The following is a 19,839-nucleotide window of genomic DNA, read 5'->3' on the forward strand; positions in this document are numbered from 1 at the left end:
TTCATTTTTTCCAATTGGGTTATTTGTCTTTTTCTTATTGAGTTTTAGGCATTCTTTTATATTTGGAATACAAGTCCTGTCAGATATAGTTTATGTGTAAATATTTTTTCTAGTCTGTGGTTTGCCTTTTCATTTTTAATGGTGTTTTTAAAGAAGCAAACATTAATTTCAATGGAGTTCAGTTTCTTGGTTTCTTTCTTTTATGGTTTGTGCTTTGTAAGCCCAATTTAAGAAATCTTTGCTCAAACAAAAGCCACAGGATACTTTCTTATGTTTCCTTCTGTAGCAAACTCTTTGAATAAAGAGGCAGATATTGAAAATTTATTATGGAAAGCTATCAGCCTATAAACCATTATAATCAAAAAATGTAAATAGAGCAAATAGATTTAAAAAATGAACAGAGAGAAAAGCCTTTTACAAATCTAAAACGTTGAAATTTTAAATCTAAAACAAATCTAAGAACGAAGGCTTGAACGAGATGGGTAATCGCAGGTAGGGCAGAGAAAGAGAAAACACAGCATGAAGTTTCAAAGGCAGTGAAGACGCAAAGTGCACATGGGAGTCAAATGCTGACGTTTAGGAAGGATTGCATCTGGACAGACGGAGTCTAAGCTGATTCATCCACTCTGCCCCACACCTTCTGGTTCCCGAAAGGAAGGACTCAGGTGCCTTCATGACCCTACCGGATTCTGCCCGGCTTGGCTACTTCCCCTGTTCTGGACCCTGAGATGTCTGGCTCCCTGAATCTGACCTTGGCCCTTGCTTTCATCTCCAGTTGCTCACACTGTCTCTATCTAGCACTGGAATGATCTCCCAGGCCTCCGAGGACTCAAGCCTGAGAAATCCAGGCCCTGAGGCTGATCCTCAGCCCATCCTCTGCAGGACGTGTTATGGTTGGACATGATTGGTATGTGTTCCTCAAGGGTTCAGGTGCCGGAGGCTTGGTCCCCACTGTGAACATCCTGAAAGATGGTGGAACTTTTAAGAGGTGGGGCCTTTTGGGAGGGCATTGCCATATGGGAGCATGGCCCTGGGTGGGTGGGGGGATTAGTGCTGCTCTCACTATGAGTTAGTTCTCATGAAAGGACGTTGTCATTAAACTAAGGAGCCTGGACCCCGAATCCCTCTGGCCTTCTCCTACAGCAGGTGGTGATCTGTCCCTCTGACATGTGCTCCCGCTCTGATACTGTCTACCATGTTGCGATGCAGCCAAGGGCTCCCTCCCCAGAGGATGAATAGATGTGGCTGCCTGAACTTTTAGCCTCCAAAACGGCAAGCTACATAATCCTCTTTTCTTTATAAAGTACCTGGCCTCCAGTGTTTTCTTATACTAACAGAAGACAAGCTAAGACAGGGTGAGAGAGGAAAAGCTTAGGAGGATCTTACACAAAACTAAAGCCAGCTTAACTGAAGACTTCTTCTCACCAGTAGTGGAGCATAAGAGATAACAGAGCAACATCTAGAGGGTTTGCCAGGAAAAAAAAAAGCTTTTAATAACCTAGTGAAAGGCAATTTTAAAAAGTCAGATATGCATATCTGCAGCATACAGATGATCTTGGGGTCATTTTTGTAAAAATTGCTTTAAAATGTGCTTCAACCACTAGGAGAGTAATCGTTGGAAAACAATGGGTTAATGGAGATTGTGTGGACAAAAAGGACTGGGAGTGGACTTTAAAACCATCCCAATAGTTTGATGCTAATGATTAGGATAAGGATTCTTCCTAAGAGGTTACAAGTTGTGTTAACAGATTGAGCGTGACATCATGAGTGGAAGGAAGGGACTGTACAAAGATGGTCTGAGAGGTTACCACCTGTGACGTACTGAGTTAGGCGTGACGAGGAAGACAAGGACACAGGAAAGCGTGGGCTCAGTCCCTGGAGCTCATGATGGGGCTGGAAAGACAAGGCTTACTCTCCTGGTGAGGCTGAGACAACTACAAGGAAAGCAGCTGGCCAGCGGGCTCTGTCCTGCCCAGGAACCCACCTTTAGCGATGCAACCAGAGCATAGGGAGTAGGAATAAAGTAGATTGACTTCTGGAGAAGAGAACCTATGGAGAATGTGTGTCTAGCTGTGGGACGGACAACAAAAGGCAGGACACAGGGAGCAGGCCTGGTGGAAACCGCCACATCCCACGGTTGGCTGAGGCAGGTGTGCGGGACCCAGTGACTGGTGGCCTTTCAGTCGCTTCCCAACCTAGTGAGTGACACAGGTGACCATGATGGTCCTACAGTGGGCACAGTCCTTTCTGAGGACAGGCTTCCTCGTTGCCATCCTGGTGCTGCTGCTAGGGTATGCTGGGGGGGGGGGGAGGGGGCGGTGCCAGCAGGAGCCCTAGCAAGCCTCTGCTGACGGAGCTCACAGTCACACCATTCAGGTCAGCTGGTGAGCTGCTGTGTACCGAGCATGTGCGGTGCCTGTGAGCCAGACGTTCCCAGTGCCTCCAGTGGGAGACACAGACACCCCAGATGATTTCTGTACCGCAGAGTAGGTGACAAGAGCAAGAACACAAGTCTGCACAGCACCCTGCATGCAAAGTCAGCTTCAGTGCCAGCGCCTCTCAGGGAAAGGCTGCAGGAGAAACAGTGTGTGAAGAATTGCAAGAGTTTCCTGTGAAGAGAGGAACCTTCAGAGAGAGAGAGAGAGAGAGAGAGAGAGAGGGGAGGATTTTCCACACAGAGAAAAGCACTTGCGAAAAAGAATGGGGCATAAGTATTGCTTACTGTGCGGTTTGGGAAAGAGGGAGCTTAGGGTGGTGTGAGCAAGGGGTGACGAGAGGCGTCCCCGAGGGGCAGTCCTGCAGAGCTCGCCACTCATCCTACCCCAGGAGGTGCAAAGCCACTGAGGGACTGTGCAGCAGGGTGACGTGGCCACAGGGGTGTGTTAGATGGCTTGCTCCAGAGGCTGGTGCAGAAAATGAGCTGGGAAGAAATTGCTTTTGTCTCAGAAGAAGACACAGATGGAGAGCAGCGGTACAGAAGAAGGGGCGAGAGGCCGGATGGGAGAAATATTTAGGAGGTCAACTCCATGGTGGACCAGGGGAGGTGCAAGACCTGGGATTTCTTCTGGGTCTCTGGCTGCCCTTCTGAATGGCTCTTGGTGCAAGTTAACACATCCATGGGGGCGGGAGCAGATATGTGTCAGAGGTAGAGGAAATATGAATATAGGGAGATTCCTCTCTCATAAAACATAACCTTCTGTTACAACTAAAGCAGAATACATGCATCGTAGAGAACTATAAAATGAAGAGAAGCCAACAACAAGGTAGTGGAAAGTCCCCCTTCCATCACCCACTGACTATCACTATGAAATTCTTAGTGTATATCCTTCCACATCTTTTTTCTAGGAGATCACAGTGTCTTGTTGACTTGTTACTATTTTCAGTCAACAATTTCTAACTTTTCTGGTCCATAACATTTCTTTTTTCTTATCTTTGACAGCAAGAAGTCAATCTGGTTTGTTCAGGTCAGGTTCTAACTCGGGGCCGGGAGGGGAAGGCAGCACAGTCTGTTTGTCCATGCTACCACGGTGCTAGAAGCACAGTGCATACGGAGCACCAGCAGTGGACTGCAGTGCAGGGCTGTCCCTCCTCCCGGGTCTGCCTGGGACTGCCTGGAGGAGGTGCCATCTCACTTGCTCCTCCATCCTGCAGGGAGGTTTCCCACAGTCACTAGTGAAAAGAAAACAAGTGTAGTCGTAAGTGTAGAGAGGGATAAAGACATACCACCAAGTGCACTAAAATTTCAGAGAAGGGGATTTGACATTTGAGCAGGCCATTGGCCATTGACTATGCGTAGAATGTGGACAGTTAACCAGGTGGAGAGTTCCAGGGGATGGCACAGTGAATGCAGGCCCAGGAGGGAGAACACACAACACTGTGGGTTCCTTCTGGTTATTCGGAGGATGCTGGTACAGTTTACCGAAATGAGCGAGAGATAGTGGTGGCCGTTGACGAGTGCTGTGATATGGGATGGAAACTATCGTGCAGAGAGTTCAGACAGGATGTCCTTTTCAGATGACACCGCTGAAGAATACTGGAGATTCTATCAGTTCTACGATCTTACAGGTCAGAGCAAATGGAAGGCGCTCAGGGTGTGCATTTCATACAAACATCTTCCTGCTCTTTGTCTTTCTGATAGTGTTTTATTTGGATCAGTTTTAGAGGCAATGCCGGCCTGTGAGTTCAGAAGTTATCTAAATCTCCAGGATCTGTTGTCTCTGAACATGTGATGAGGCAACCGGAAAACTTTTTCTCTGATGAAATCAGAAAGCTTATCCGACAGTGCAGTGGATATTTTCAGTTAGAAGGTAATTGCATTGAAACCAAGGTAGAGTCACACTTCTGGAATTTAATTATATCAAATGTCTGCTTGAATTACCTTAGTAATTGATATATTCACATAAGATTCGATGACTGAAACAAGCAGAATTGCCATCCTGTTTGTGTTTTTTGTTTGTTTTTCAAGTCCATTCATTTACTTTCATTTACTTGAAAGGCAGACCAATACACACACAAACACACACGCACAGAGGAAGAGAGTGAGAAAGAGAGAGGAGTGGGGGGGGCAGGAAGGAGAAATAGAGAGACAGGAGAGAGGCCTTCCCTCTGCGGGTTTACTCTCCAAATGCTTACAACAGCCAGGGCTGGGCAAGCCAGAAGCTAGGAGTATGGGACTCTATCTGGGTCCCCACATGGGTGACAGGGACCTAAGCACTTGAACTATCATTTGCTGATTCCCAGGATGCATTAGCAGGAAGCTGGGTAAGAAGTAGAAGAGGCGCTGTGGCGTGGCGGGTAAAGCCACTGTCTGTAGCACCAGCTTCTCATATGGGCGCTTGTTCGAGTCCTGGCTGCTCCACTTCCAATCCAGCTCTCTGCTATGGCCTGGGAAAGCAGTAGAGGATGGTCCAAGTCCTTGGGCCCCTGCACCCATGTGGGAGACCCAAAGGAGACTCCTGGCTCTTGGTTCCTGGCTCCAGATCGGTGCAGCTCCAGCCATTTCGGTCAACTGGGGAGTGAACCATGGATGGAGGGCCTTTCTCTCTCTGTCTGCCTCTCCTTCTCTCTCTGTGTAACTCTGACTTTCAAATAAATAAATAAATCTTTAAAAAAATAAATAAATAACAGATTTATTTATTTGAAAGTCAGAGTTACACAGAGAGAGAAGGAGAGAGAGAGAGAGAGAGAGAGAGAGAGAGGTCTTCCATCTGCTGGTTCACTCCCCATTTGGCTGCTATGGCCAGAGGTAGGCCAATCTGAAGCCAGGATCCAGGAGCTTCTTCTGGGTCTCCCATGCAGGTGCAGGGGCCCAAGGACTTGGGCTGTCCTCTATTGCTTTACCAGGCTGTAGCAGAAAGTTGCATTGGAAGTGGAGCAGCTAGAACTTGAACTAGCGCCCATATGGGATGCCGGCCCTGCAGGCAGCAACTTTACCTGCTATGCCACAGCACCGGCCCCAATAAATAAATTAAAACACACACACACACACACACACACACACACACAATGGAGATAGTGCTGCAGTATTTATAGATGTTTAATATTATTTTAAGCAATAAATCAAAATCAAGAGTAACTGAAAGGCTCTTTGTTTCATTTAATTCTTTTCTTTTTTTTTTTTCCTTGTTTTATTTATTTGAAAGGCAGAGTGACAGAGAGAGAAAGAAAAAGAGAGGGAGAGAGATCTTTCAGCTGCTGATTCATTCCTCATAATAGCTGGGACTGAGCCAAGTTGGTAAAACCAGGAGTCAGGAACTCCAGTCTGGTCTCCTGTGTGTCTGGCCCTTATCCACTGCCTCCCAGTGTGGTAACAGCAAGTTGGGTTGCAAGGGGAGGTAGGACTTGATTGCAGGCACTCTGATATGGACGGGTGTGTCTGAGCGGCGGCTTAATCCACTGTTCCACAACACTCTACCCTGCTTCCTTAAGTTCCAATGACTGTTCTATAATAATAAATTTCATATTGTATCCTCGAAGAATTAAGTCTCATAGATTTGAGGCTAGATAGCATTGTTATGTATTACAGTTGGCATGGTTACCACTTGATTAAACTCTTAAGCTGAATGATACATTTTTACTGTTTTTCAAGATAGTTAGCCAAATTCCCTGTAGTTTAGAACTTGATTTTGGTGTAACACTTCAAAAGAGAGCTTTAGATTCCTGCTCCTTTTAGATGTACAGAACATGGTTAGATAACTTTGGGTATAGGCTGGGGTGGTGGTGAAAGTGGTTTGTTAGTTGTTTGCCACAAACTGTAAGATGTGAACACTGCTGCTGTCACTGCTGCCCCTCTAAAATCTTTTCATCTGTGTTGGTTCTGCTTTTTTTCTGCTAGGTCTCCCTCCATAGGTATTCTAGTACTCACAGACTCGGGACCACACAATACAGATTTTTTAACAAACAAAAGAATGGATCCAGCTATGCCATTTTTTTTTCTTTTAGAAAAGAGACAAATAATTTCCCCCATGTTTCAGTTTGGCTTTGAAGATGTTCCCCAGATGCTCCTTGTGGTCGTACCAGTTCTGTAACTTTCCCCCAGCCTTGGCTCTTGAGCAACAAGGTCCAGCTATTGCGTATGATATTTGTCGAAGGACAGAGAATGAAAGTTCAATGTAAGAAAGCTCTAGGTTCTTCTGTACTTACCTTTAGAGGAATAGAACCCTCTAGCAACTAGTTGGTAGACAGGGTTCACCAGTGCCCTCATAGTTTTATTTATCTTTTAAGAATTTATTGATTTATTAATTGAGAGGCAGAGAGAGAGAGGGAGAGAGAGAGAGAGAGGGAGAGAGTGAGTGAGCTCTCATCTGCTGGTTCATCCCACAAATTTCAGCAGCAGCTGAGGCTGGGCAAGGCTGAAGCCAGGAGCTGAGGACTCAAACCAGGTTTCTGCGGGGGTGGCAGGGTCCCAACCCCCTGAGCCAATCGCCACTTCCTCCCAGGATGCACATTGAGCAGGAAGCTGGAATGGGGAGATGAGGAGCAGGGCCTGGACTTGAACCTAGGCACTCTGGTATGGGATGCAGGGGTCTCTACTGGCAGTTTAACTGCTGGGCCAAAAGCCCACCATTTTTTTTTTTTTAAAGATTTATTTATTTGAAAGTCAGAGTTACAGAGAAGCAGAGAGGTCTTCCATTTGAGACTCACTCCCCAAATGGCTGCAACAGGGGAAGCCAGGAGCTTCCTCTGGGTCTCCCATGTGGGTGCAGGGGCCCAAGCACTTGAGCCATCTTTACTGCTTTCCCAGGCTGTAGCAGAGAGCTGTATCAGAGGTGGAGCAACAGGGTCTTGAACTGGTGTCCATATGGGATGCTGGCAGGGCAGGCGGTAGGTGGTGGCTTTACCTGCTACACCACAGTACTGGCCCCACCCACCTCCCTTTTTAACACCTTCTTTTAATTCCCAAATAACAAACCACTTCTATTGACCATGCAAAGTTACTAGATTTGTAGACTTAGAAACTGTAAAATATTCTTTAAATGTGATTGGAAGAGTGAAATGTGGAAGTTTATTGTAGAACAGGCCTTTGTGATTTTGAGGTAGGTTAGCAATACCTTGTATATAACAACTTCCATTTTATGGTGACATTTTTATAAGCTATGCGCTATCCTAAGCATATTTCATGCATTATTTCATGACAGTCCTATGAATCAGGCACTGTTTTTACTCAGGCTTCATGGGTAAGAAAATGGAATCAGAGTCAAGTAACTGACTTGTCTGAAGTCACACAGATGGGAAGATCAGAGCAGGACTCGCTGAGGTCTGAGTGCGTGCAAAGCGTGTTCTTTGTCCTATTAGGCCGTGAAGCTGGGCTGTTGCATCAGGCCCACTTCTCTCCTCTCTTGTATCTCAGATGCCGGAAATTTCACTCATTAACATTTACTCTTTTCTAGTACAGTGTAGCCCTTTGTTAAAATACTAATAGTCTTGGCTGGGGGTGGGGGCGGGCAGTGCTGTGGCGTAGCAGGTAAAGCCGCTGCCTGCAATGCTGGCATCCCATATGGGCACCAGTTTGAGTCCTGGCTGCTCCACTTCCAATGCAGCCCTCTGCTGTGGCCTGGGAAAGTGATAGAAGATGGCCCAAGTCCTTGGGCCCCTGCACCCGTGTGGGAGACGCGGAAGAAACTCCTGCCTTCGGATCAGTGCAGCTCCAGCCATTACAGCCAACTGGGGAGTGAACCAGCAGATGGAAAACAACCCCCTCCCCCCGCCTCTCTTTCTCTCTGTGTAACTCTGACTTACAAATAAATAAATAAATCTTTTAAAAAAAATACTAACAGTTTGGGTGTGTCAACAGGTTGAGCCATCTCCATTGTTAATAACATTTAGTGCAGGTTAATGGATCAGATTCTTCTACTGTGATTAGTTTTAGATAAAAATTGCTGAGAACTAGTAAAAGGCGAGTTCTTTTAATATACTTTTTAATAAAGATTTTATTTATTCATTTGAAAGGCAGAGTTACAGAGAGAGAGAGAGAGAGAGAGAGAGAGCGTGTGCACACTTTCATCTGCTGGCTTATTGCCAAAATAGCTGCAGTGGCAGGGGCTGAGCCAAGCCAAAGCCAGGAATCAGGAGCTCCATCTGGTCTCCCACATGGGTGCAGGGGCTAAGTACTTCAGCCATTTTCTACTCTCCACATTAGCAGGGAGCTGGATTGGAAATGGAGCAGCCGGGACTCAAACCGGCACCCATATGGGATGCCAGCATGGCAGGTGGTGGCTTAATCCACTGCACTGCAATGCAGGCTCCCAAAGGCAAGGTTTTTGTTTCTTCAACCACAAGTTAAGGTAGGTGAGATTCGTTCGGGTTATGAGGGTTGGTGATAAATAACAGGGATTCCGTAGCCTGGATCAGATGCCATTCGTATGATCACATTTTATCTGCAGTCTTTCAGAACAATTTGAAATAAACACTTTGCAGTGTGTGAAGTCAGTCACCAAGCCTGAATTTGAAGAGTACCTGTCACCTTTGTCAAAAACTAAGCCAAACCCGCTTCGTTTTTAGCTTAGGTCTCGTGTGACAGCGGGATTTGAAAGGTAACCCTGTTGGCCAGGAGAAACTGATCATGGTGGTGCCAGTTTCCAATCTGTTTTTAATTAGGATTCATAGCTCCTGCCTGATCTCTTGGGGACGTGGTTTCATTTACATCTGAGTAGCTGTTCCATCGAAACTGGCTGACTCCAGTTTGTGGAACGCTTAATAGATTTTACATCGTATTTTAAAATGACGTTTTCCGGTGTGTCCACCGATGGTCTTGTCAGGTGACGCACCGCCTTTAACCTAGAGCTGAGAGGTTTGTGTTTTCCTCCTGACCAGCTGTTTGTAGTTAAAACTAATCCTGGCAGGAAGAGCCTGATCCATTAATTATTACAAAATGCTATTAACAACCAAGACAGCTACACCTTCCCACCAAGCAAGGGTAGATGCTAAAATGAGCTCAGGGAACTTGAACAATTTGCAACATTTGGGTATCAGGTGATGGAGACAGGTGATTCCCCAGCTCATGAGCCTACCCCAGGCTATGCCTAAGCCTCTTATCTCTTCACCTCCTTTGAAAGGCCCATCCCTCTGGACACAGGTTTGGGCAAGTGACTAACAGCACCTCACTCACCTGGCAGTAGGTAGGTTAAAATTGTGTCTGAGGACCATGGCAGTCAGACTGTATTTTGGGATCGATACAACCCCTCCACACTCCTCCTTTGTGTTTTATTGTTAAAATGTTTTTATCTGTTTGTTTGATTTATTTGAAAGGCAGAGAAAGAAAGGGAGAGATCTCCCACCTGCTGCTTTACTCCCCAAATGTCCAAGCTGGAGCTAGGAGCTGGAAACTCAGTCTGGGTATCCCAGGTGGCTGGCAGGGACCCAACCACGTAAGCCGTCACCTGCTGCTCCCCAAGGTGGACATTTGCAAGAAAGTGGAGTAGAGGACACAGCCAGGATTCAAACCCAGGCACTCAGATATGGGATGTGGGCTCCCCAAGTCGCAGCTTAACTGCTGAGCCAAAAGCTTGTCCTCATTCCCACACTTTAAATTTAGAAACTTTTTGTTTTGTTGTTGTTGATGGCTTAAAGGAATATGGCCAACAAGCTGAGCATTTCTGAGAGGTGCTATTAACTGGTCTGACCACTCTAAGCATAAACTCCTGGCTGAAACATTCAGGGAGGGTGCACTCAGGCCAGATTGTTATCACAAGCAAGGCCTGGCAGGGTTCCTTTTACCTGGGACATTGGAAGGCAACAAAAGAATTAATTAAATGGACAGAACTCCAACAGCCTGATGTCATTGAAAATTTGAGTTATACAACTCTTTCCTCAGTACTGATTCTAGGCTTACCAATGTTCTCACGGATAGGTTTTCCACGTGGTTTACTTCCAGCGTAAGGGGGTAGGAAGGCTAGTGCCGGCTCTATCTAAAACTGTGTCTTTCATTGTCAGTGGACCAGTAGCCTGTTGGTTTATGAACTTCATCTCTTGTGATCTGGTTCAGGGCCAGTTGCCCAAAGCCCAGTGAACCAAGGATGGTGACAGGAATGAGTTTGTGGGTGTGCAGGCTGGTGACCATGCCTGTGACAGTGTGAACTGGAACTGGTGCCACACAGGCCAAACATCAGTTGTCCTTTCCCCAAGAGATACCTAGACATGACCGCTACTTTTGCCTAGAACTTTTACACCGATACCTTAGATCTCAAACAAATGAGTATGTCCTCACTGACTCACCCCAAGCCAAAGTATATGCCTCCGTCAGCTATTTGGGTAAGAAGACAATCATCTTAGGCAAATTCTCTGTTAAAAGGAAAAGGGGAACAATGTTTAACCAAATTATACTGCATGATTGGCATAATTGTCTCAAGCAGACACAACCTTAATTGCTGAGTCTGAAAATTTTTCCATTTATAAAATGAAGAGAATAATAATTACCTAAACTATTCATTATATCTAAAATTATTTTATGCCACCTTATGAATAATGCTGGGAAGAACAGTGCCACCCAAAAACAAAGCAAGAGAGCATGATTTCCTCAGGTTCTGTGCACATTTATTGAGCATCTATAATGTATTCAGGTGTTCTTCTGGGTGCTTTGCCTCTTATTTTCATTTCTCTGTAAAGTTTTTAGCTTTAAACTTTATTTCAAAGGCAGAGCAAGCGAGCCATCTCCCAGCCAATGGTTCACTCACCAAAATGCACACAGTGGTCAGAGCTGGACTAAGCCAACACTGGGAGCCTGAGCTCAGTCTGGGTCTCCCACACAAGTGGCTGGGACCCACGTGCAGCCTCCCAGCGTGCACATTAGGAAGAGGCTGCCACGGGGAGCAGTGCCAGGACGCTAACCCAGGCACTTTGATGTAAGGCGCAGGTATCCTAAGCCATGGCTTAACGGTTACAGCAAACACCCATGCTCACTTCGGTTTAAGAGCAACTCGGGGCTGGCGCTGTGGCGCAGCGGGTTAAAGCCCTGGCCTGAAGTTCCGGCATCCCATATGGGTGCTGGTTTGACCCCCGGCTGCTCCACTTCTGATTCAGCTCTCTGCTATGGCCTGGGAAAGCAGTAGAAGATGGCCCAAGTGCTAGGGCCCCTGCACTCATGTGGGAGACCCAGAAGAAGTTCCTGGCTCCTGGCTTCGGATTGGTGCAGCTCCAGCCATTGTGGGCAATTGGGGAGTGAACCAGTGGATGGAAGACCTCTCTTTCTCTCTCTCTCTCTCTTTCTGCCTCTCCTCTCTGTGTAACTCTGACTTTCAAATAAATAATTAAATCTTTAGAGAAAAAAAAAGAGCAACTCAAGAAGTGAACATTATACCAAACCAAGTATGGTTTCTTTCTCTTCCTTCCATCCTTCCTTCCTTCCTTTTTTTTTTTTTTTTTTTAAGATTTATTTATTTAAGCAGAGCTACAGAGAGGCAGAAGCAGATAGACAGAGGGAAAGGTCTTCCATCTGCTGGTTCATTCCCAAAATGGCTGCAACAGCCAGAGCTGAGCCAGTCCAAGGCCATGAGCTTTTTTCTGGGTCTCCCACATCATTGCAGGAGGCCAAGGACTTGGGCCATCTTCTACGACTTTCCCAGGCCACAGCAGAGACCTGGATCAGAAGTGGAACAGCTGGGTCTTGAACCAGCGCCCATGTGAGATGCCAACACTGCTGGTGGCAGCTTTACCCACTATGCCACAATATGGTTTCTTAATTTTGGATAGTTTAGTAACTTCATTAGAAAAATGACGGAAGTGGGGCTGGTGCTGTGGTGCAGCAAATTAACACTCTGGCCTGCAGTGCTGGCATCCCATATGGGTGCCAGTTCAAGACCTAGCTGCTCCACTTCTGATCCAGCTCTCTGCTATGGATTAGGAAAGCAGTAGAGGATGGCCCATGTCCTTGGGCCCCTGCACCTGCATGGGAGACCCAGAGGAAGCTCCTGGCTCCTGGCTTCGGATCGGCACAGCTCCAGCCATTGCAGCCATCTGGGGAGTGAACCATTAGATGGAGGACCTCTCTCTCTCTCTCTCTCTCTGCCTCTCCTCTTGTTGTGTAACTCTGACTTTCAAATAAATAAATCTTAAAAAAAAAAAAAAGAAAAAGGACAGAAGCAATTTTTTTTTATTTTTTTATTTATTTTTTTTTATTTTTGACAGGCAGAGTGGACAGTGAGAGAGAGAGACAGAGAGGGAAAGGTCTTCCTTTGCCGTTGGTTCACCCTCCAATGGCCGCCGCTGCAGCCGGCGCACCGCGCTGATCCGATGGCAGGAGCCAGGATCCAGGTGCTTTTCCTGGTCTCCCATGGGGTGCAGGGCCCAAGCACCTGGGCCATCCTCCACTGCACTCCCTGGCCATAGCAGAGAGCTGGCCTGGAAGAGGGGCAACCGGGACAGAATCCGGCGCCCCGACCGGGACTAGAACCCGGTGTGCCGGCGCCGCAAGGTGGAGGATTAGCCTAGTGAGCCGCGGCGCCGGCCCAGAAGCAAATTTTAAGCCTACATCCCTTATCTTCAGATGTGGATCACTGGGTTGAACACTGTTCTGCCTTTTTTTTTTTTTTTTGGACAGGCAGGGTGGACAGTGAGAGAGAGAGAGACAGAGAGAAAGGTCTTCCTTTGCCGTTGGTTCACCCTCCAATGGCTGCCGCGGCCAGCGCACTGCGGCCGGCGTACCGCGCTGATCTGATGGCAGGAGCCAGGTACTTCTCCTGGTCTCCCATGGGGTGCAGGGCCCAAGCACTTGGGCCATCCTCCACTGCACTCCCGGGCCACAGCAGAGAGCTGGCCTGGAAGAGGGGCAACCAGGACAGAATCCGGCGCCCCGACCGGGACTAGAACCCGGTGTGCCGGCGCCACAAGGCGGAGGATTAGCCTAGTGAGCTGTGGCGCTGGCCTGTTCTGCCTTTTGATACTATTTTTCCCAGAGCTATGAACAAAGTCTGAAAGCAACACCTATGTGTTACCTCAGGAATCGCTGAGGATCATTCTGCGGCTTTTGCTCTCTCTTCTGGTCATTCATGAGTTGTTGTAATCCTCAGAGATAGAAGATTCCGTAGCTAATTAAGATGGGAGGTGTTTTATTTTGAAAGAAAATAAAATATCTTCCTCAGCAGATAAAACTTGGCTTGCTTTTGGCTACCACGGTGAACCGCAATTAAACTTTGAATTCTGGGCTTCCAATTCTGCCTACAAGTCCACTGCTGACTGATTAGATTGGCTTAATTTACTCCAATTTAGGAATTGTTTATTGGGTAACCATTGAGTGATCAATGATCCTTTTAAGAGCTTACAGACAGGGCATGATCTACAATAGGCAGCTAAAACAATCATATAGTATAATAAATACCACAAAATTCCAGTGCTGTCAGGGTTAAGCCTTAGCAGTAGCATCCTGGCTTTAGGAAGCTTTATTAGCCATTGTCTTTGTTGGTAAGCACTTGAACCAAGAGATATCATCCTAGTGGATAAAATAGGAGTTTGTCTCTGAGTGGTTCTTTATTTTTTTTTCTTTATAATTATCTATACTTTTTGGCTGTGAAAAAAATGATGAAATAGCCAGAAAATAGCAAAACAAAATCAAGCACAGTTATCCCTGTCTTGCCACATTATTATCACTTGAATGTGATTTTTTTTTCCCTGTCCTTTTTCATTGGATTAAATTGTGCCATGTTCTTGGGGTGAATGTGAGCAGAGCACATGAAATATAAGATTAGAATCCACAAGGTAAAAATGGAACGGGCATTAGGCCTAGCAATTCAGATGCCCGGTCTCACATCAGAGTACCTGGGTTCAGTCCTGGCTCCAACTCCTGATTCCGTGTTCCCTGTCAGTGCAGACCCTTGGGAGGCAGGGGTGGTAGCTCGGGTAACTGGGTTTCCTCCGTCCATGTGGGAAACCAGGATTGTGTTGCCAGTTCCTGCCTTGGCCCAGCCCTGGCTGTTGAGGCCATTTGGAGAGCGAACCAGCAGATAAGAGGTGTCTCTGTGTTTCTCTCTGGTTCTCATTTTTTTTTATTAATGAAGTGCTCAGATTCAACCTGTGATTATTTTTCCATCAGGAATACACTCAAGGGTACTTTAAAAAGTTCGTGGAGAATGTGGTGTGCATATATGGGGTGTGTATATGTCACTGGGCAAAACAGCCGTGGGGTTCTTGTCTTCACGCAAGAAAGAATTCAGGCGTGAGACAGAGTGAAGTAATAAGGTTTTATTAGGGATAGGGCATCCGTCAGAATGGAAGGGACAGATAGAGAGTGCTCAGTCGCTCGGACTAGGGGAGAGCGAGGTTACACGGTTGAATGGAGAGAACACACCTGGGAAGGCCAGGTGGGCGGCTCAGCAGAGAGCAGAGAGCAGAGAGCAGAGCTGAGTGCGCAGTCTTTGTCTGGACTCCGTTTTTTTTTTTTTAATTTTTTTTTAAGATTTTATTTATTTATTTGAGAGGTAGAGTTATAGACAGGGAAAGGTAGAGACAGAGAGAAAGGTCTTCCTTCCGTTGGTTCACTCCCCAGATGGCCACAACAGCTGGAGCTGCGCTGATCTGAAGCCAGGAGCCAGGTGCTTCCTCCTGGTCTCCCACATGGGTACAAGGGCCCAAGGACTTAGGGCACCCTCCACTGCTTTCCCAGGCCATAGCAGAGAGTTGGAGTGGAAGAGGAGCAGCCAGGACTAGAACCAGCACCCATATGGGATGCTGGCACCTCAGATGGAGGATTAACCTACTGTGCCACGGAGCTGGCCCCAGGACTCTGGGTTTTTAAGGGAGCCTCTTTATCTCCTTCCCCCTTCTCCTCCAGGCCAAAGATGGGGAACCCTGGCATAAGGGTTTATTGGGTGAAAATATGAAAAATCCCTTTCTAAGTTTACCACTGAGGTTGTCAGACAGGGGAAGCCTTTCTGGAGTCAGCCAAGGGGCTTCTCTCTAGGGTACCCACCTTAGAGGAAAGCTGTTTACCAGGCCAGGTAGAAGGGGTGGGGCCGCCTGGAAGGTTAGCAGGGTCTGGGCAGAACTTTGAAATGCAGATGCTGGACTGCTTAGATGTCAGTTTCCTTAGGCTCTTCTTACACACATAGGCTAATTTCTAACTTCCCGCCTAACACCCACACCCACACCCACACAATGGAACACTATTCAGCCATAAAAAGAATGAAATCTTGTCATGTACAGCAACGTAGATGGAACTAAACAACATCAGATTAAGTGAAATAAGTCAGATACAGAAAGATAACTCATATTTCCCCTCATATGTGAGATAATACTGATTACTAGAGGCTTGGAGGGGTGGGATGGACAGAGGGAGTTTGGATTAAAAAATAGAGGAAATCGTGGGTGGTTCATTAATTGTGAAAAATGTATTGAGGCCGGTGCTGTGGCTTAGCAGGTAGAACTGCCCCCTGCAGTGCCAGCATCCCACGTGGGCGCTGGTTTGAGTCTCAGCTGCTCTACTTCTGATCCAGCTCTCTCCTATAGCCTGGGAAGGCAGTGGAGGTTGGCCCAAGTCCTTGGGCCCTTGTACCCCTATGGGAGACCTGGAGGAGGCTCCTGGCTCCTGGCTTCAGATTGGCCCAGCTCCAACCATTGCAACTATATGGGGATGGGCTGGCAGATGGAGGACCCCCCCGCCTCTGTGATTCCGCCTTCCAAATAAATAAATCTTTAGAAAAATGTATTATACAAATATGAGATGCTAATAACAGTGGAAGCTAACTCTTTGTACTACCTCACAATTTTTGTCTTGTAAATTTAAACTATTATGAGATGGAACATTCAACAAAGAGTAAATAGAATTAAAGATAAGTTTATTTTGGTGCAAAAATTTTAAGAAATTCCTGCATAGCTTCCTCATACCACACATTTTTCCATGAACTTTTTGAAGAGTCCACATGTGCACGGATTGCGGCATTTTTGCATCAAAATAAACTTATCTTTTAATTTCATCTTCCTGAAACTTTTTGAAGCACACACAGAAAAATGAACGAACCTGCAGACTGATGATTATCTCAACAATGGAATTAAGTTGACCCTGTCCCTTAAGGAAGATTTGAGAGCATTCTTTCCAGATCAGGTCAGATTTGGTTGACTCAGTGCTATTAATATCGGAGACAGACCCCTTAAAGGTCCCACCTGGGGTGCCATTTATGTTACTGGGTGCTTATTAATAAACTCGGAATATTAACAAGCTTGTGAGTTCTTGCCTCATATTCAGAGAAGAATTCTGAATACTGGCACAAATAAACGAGGCAGCATGATAAGTTTTTAATCTTTTTATTCAGTGAAAGAAATGCATAGGACAGTGAGGGGCCTATCTAAGAAAGAAAGAGAAATCTAGATTCATACCGAGCACTGGGAGCCAGCCATGTGGAGGAGCGTGCAGGCCAGAAAGCATGGGGAAGATCACACACCCTGGAGGCGCAGGGCAGCAAGGGCCTGCAAGCAGGAAAGAGGCAAAAGGCCAAACAAGAGCTGGGCCCACCCTGTCCCAGGCCTTTAATCCACTTCCAAAGGGGGAGTGGTTAATTAGTCTGAGTGGCAGGTGGGTACACAGGTGTGGCCAGGTAGGGGGATGAGATCACACAGGGGGCGTGGTGAAGCCGTGGTCTTCCAGCTCACAAACCTAGTCAGTTTTACCTTACATGCTCGCCCACAACACTATGGCTTTGGGTAGAGGTGAGAGCTGTGTATAAGCAGTTGTTTTGGTCTGATCAAGTGCATAATTGAAGGAAAAGAGGTTCCATCCCACTTCCACCCTCTTGCTGGAGGAGCAGGAGAGGGGAGGACACCAGTGTGAAGCAGTGATGCTTGAGCTGCCGTCAAGCAGCAGAGGGTTTCCCAGCAGGCCACCCAGCCCCCTGGGGGACAGAGGAGTCTTGGCCATCCTGGCTGTGTTGTTGCAGACGGCTTAGAGCGACACTGACGAGACATGCTTGAGCGGCACAGGTTTTAGGCCCTGAGGAAAGGGCCTGCTGTACTTGATGGCAGTGTTCTGGAGAGTGCCACCTGGGTCTCAAGCAGGACTGTCACAATGCACTTGTGCTATCTAGTTCTGCATTTCCTCTTGAGAAGCCAGAAAAGCTGTGTTTGCACGGCTGTGGCTCCCTGCCTTGCCCCTGGCTACTGCTAGTGGAGAAGTCCCTTTGACTCAGTAGGAACAATTGAAAAGTGTTCCAGTGTATTAGTGCTGACAGGACATTAGTAATGATTGTTTGCAAAGGCCCCTTGCCTTTAGGATGCAGATGGATTGTGAGAGCTGAGCTGAAAGAGCCTTCATTTTTGTGTTTGCAGTCTCTGGAAAACAGACAGGATGATAATTGAGTAAATGCATTCTGATAGTTTTGGTATGCTATATGGAAAAGGAACTTTGCTGACTTTTTAAAACAAAAACTAAAATTTATTGCACACTGTTTATTACTTTTTATGCATACACACTCATACAGATAAACACACTGCCATTTTGTCTATACACATAGAAAATAGTTCAAAGAATTAAGGTATTTTGAAAGGAAGTTGAGCAAAGTGTGTGTGTGTGTGTGTGTGTGTGTGTGTGTGTGTTAGGCTATCACAAAGCACACCAAACACTCCCTTACGGGAGTAAGGGAAAGAGTTTATTGGGGAAAACCCAGCAGACGAGGGAAGGGGCGAAGAGGGAAAAAGAGGCACGTGTCTGGGAAGTGGGTCTAATATACCTTTTCCAGGGGGTGGACAGGGAAGTAGGAATAGCCAATCCCATTGGGTTAGGGGTGGAGCTTGACAATGGCAGTTGGGCCATGTGGCCACCTGGCTTCAGGCAATGGCGGCGGGGGCTGGGGCATAGGATAGTGTTAGGGTGTAGATCGCACCACAGATAAAACTGCGCCATTTTCCTAACCTGTGTGTGCCACAAAATAATCCAAAATTTTAATTTTTTTTTTTTTTTTGACAGGCAGAGTCAGCAGTGAGAAAGGTCTTGCTTCTGTTGGTTCACCCCACAAATGGCTGCCACGGCGCGCCAGCCCGAAGCCGGGAGCCAGGTGCTTCCTCCTGGTCTCCCATGCAGGTACAGGGCCCAAGCACTTGGGCCATCCTCCACTGCACTCTCGGGCCACAGAAGAGAGCTGGACTGGAAGAGGGGCACCGGGACAGAATCCGGCACCCCAACCAGGACTAGAACCTGGTGTGCCTGCGCCACAGGCAGAGGAGTAGCCTAGTGAGCTGAAGCACCGGCCTTAATTTGTTCTTAACTTTGCCTGGTTTAATGGTATATTGGAACGGGCATAGCTTCTTTCTTTTTCTTTCTCTCTCTCTCTCTTTCTCTCTTTCTCTCTTTCTCTCTTTCTTTCTTTCTTTCTTCCTTTCTTCCTTTCTTCCTTTCTTCCTTTCTTCCTTTCTCCCTCCTTCCTTCCTTCCTTCTGTTAGGTAGGAAGTCAGTTATGAGCTTATGTGTGTGTGACATAAAGGCCTAAAGAGAAGACATCTATGTCCAGCATATGCATCTGCATCTCAAAGTCATCCTGACAATGTTTCAGGGGCAGCCCGGTATTCGAATCCTGCCCTGCCCCCTTCTACCTGATAACCTGCCAGGTGGAGATCCCCACCCCTTCTGCCTGACAAATCTTCCACAACCTCCCAGATGCAGCCCAGTATCTGCATTTCAAACACCCTGCTCCCGGATCCCCATTCTCTAGGGGGTCCTGCTCACCCTTCCTCTGAACCCAGGATGGCGCCAGCTAGGCTTCCTCCTGTCTGATACCTTCAAGGGAAAACTCAGATAGGAGCTTCTTAATATTTACAGCCATAAAATCCTTTGTTTCAGGAGGAGATGTGTGAAGACAAAGACCCATCTCCTTAAAAACCCCGGGCCCCAACCTGACTGCACACTCAGCCCTCTGCCTCTATGCTGAGTCGCCCGCCTGGTCTGGCCAGGTGTAATCTCTCCACTCAACCATGTAACCTCGCCCCCCCCCCCCCCCCCCCCCGCCAGTCCGAGCAACTGGGCACCCTCTCAGGCTCTGTCTGGAGAGGTGCCCATCGATCCTTACGGATGTCCCTTCCCTAATAAACCTTGCTATTTTACCTCCCACACTACTCTCTGTCTCATGCCTGAATTCTTTCTTGCGCGAAGACAAGTGTGGGGAGCAGCCCGGACTAGACTGAGTTACTGGAATTAAGACTTATTCTATGCATCTGCTCTCCCACAATATGGCGCTGGGAGAGAAGTAAACAGCTTCCGCACAGCTGCCTCCAGTTCAACCAATAAACTGTAGGACTTGCTCCTGATTGGAGGAGAGCAGCGTACTCGGCGTGTGGGCAGCCGAGTTGGGATTGGCAGAGGAGGACTATAAAGGAGGAGAGAGACGGCATTCACCAGGAATATCTAAGGGGAACATCTAAGGGGAACAC

This window comes from Oryctolagus cuniculus, chromosome 13 (genome assembly GCF_964237555.1).
Source record: "Oryctolagus cuniculus chromosome 13, mOryCun1.1, whole genome shotgun sequence".
NCBI lineage: Eukaryota > Metazoa > Chordata > Mammalia > Lagomorpha > Leporidae > Oryctolagus > Oryctolagus cuniculus.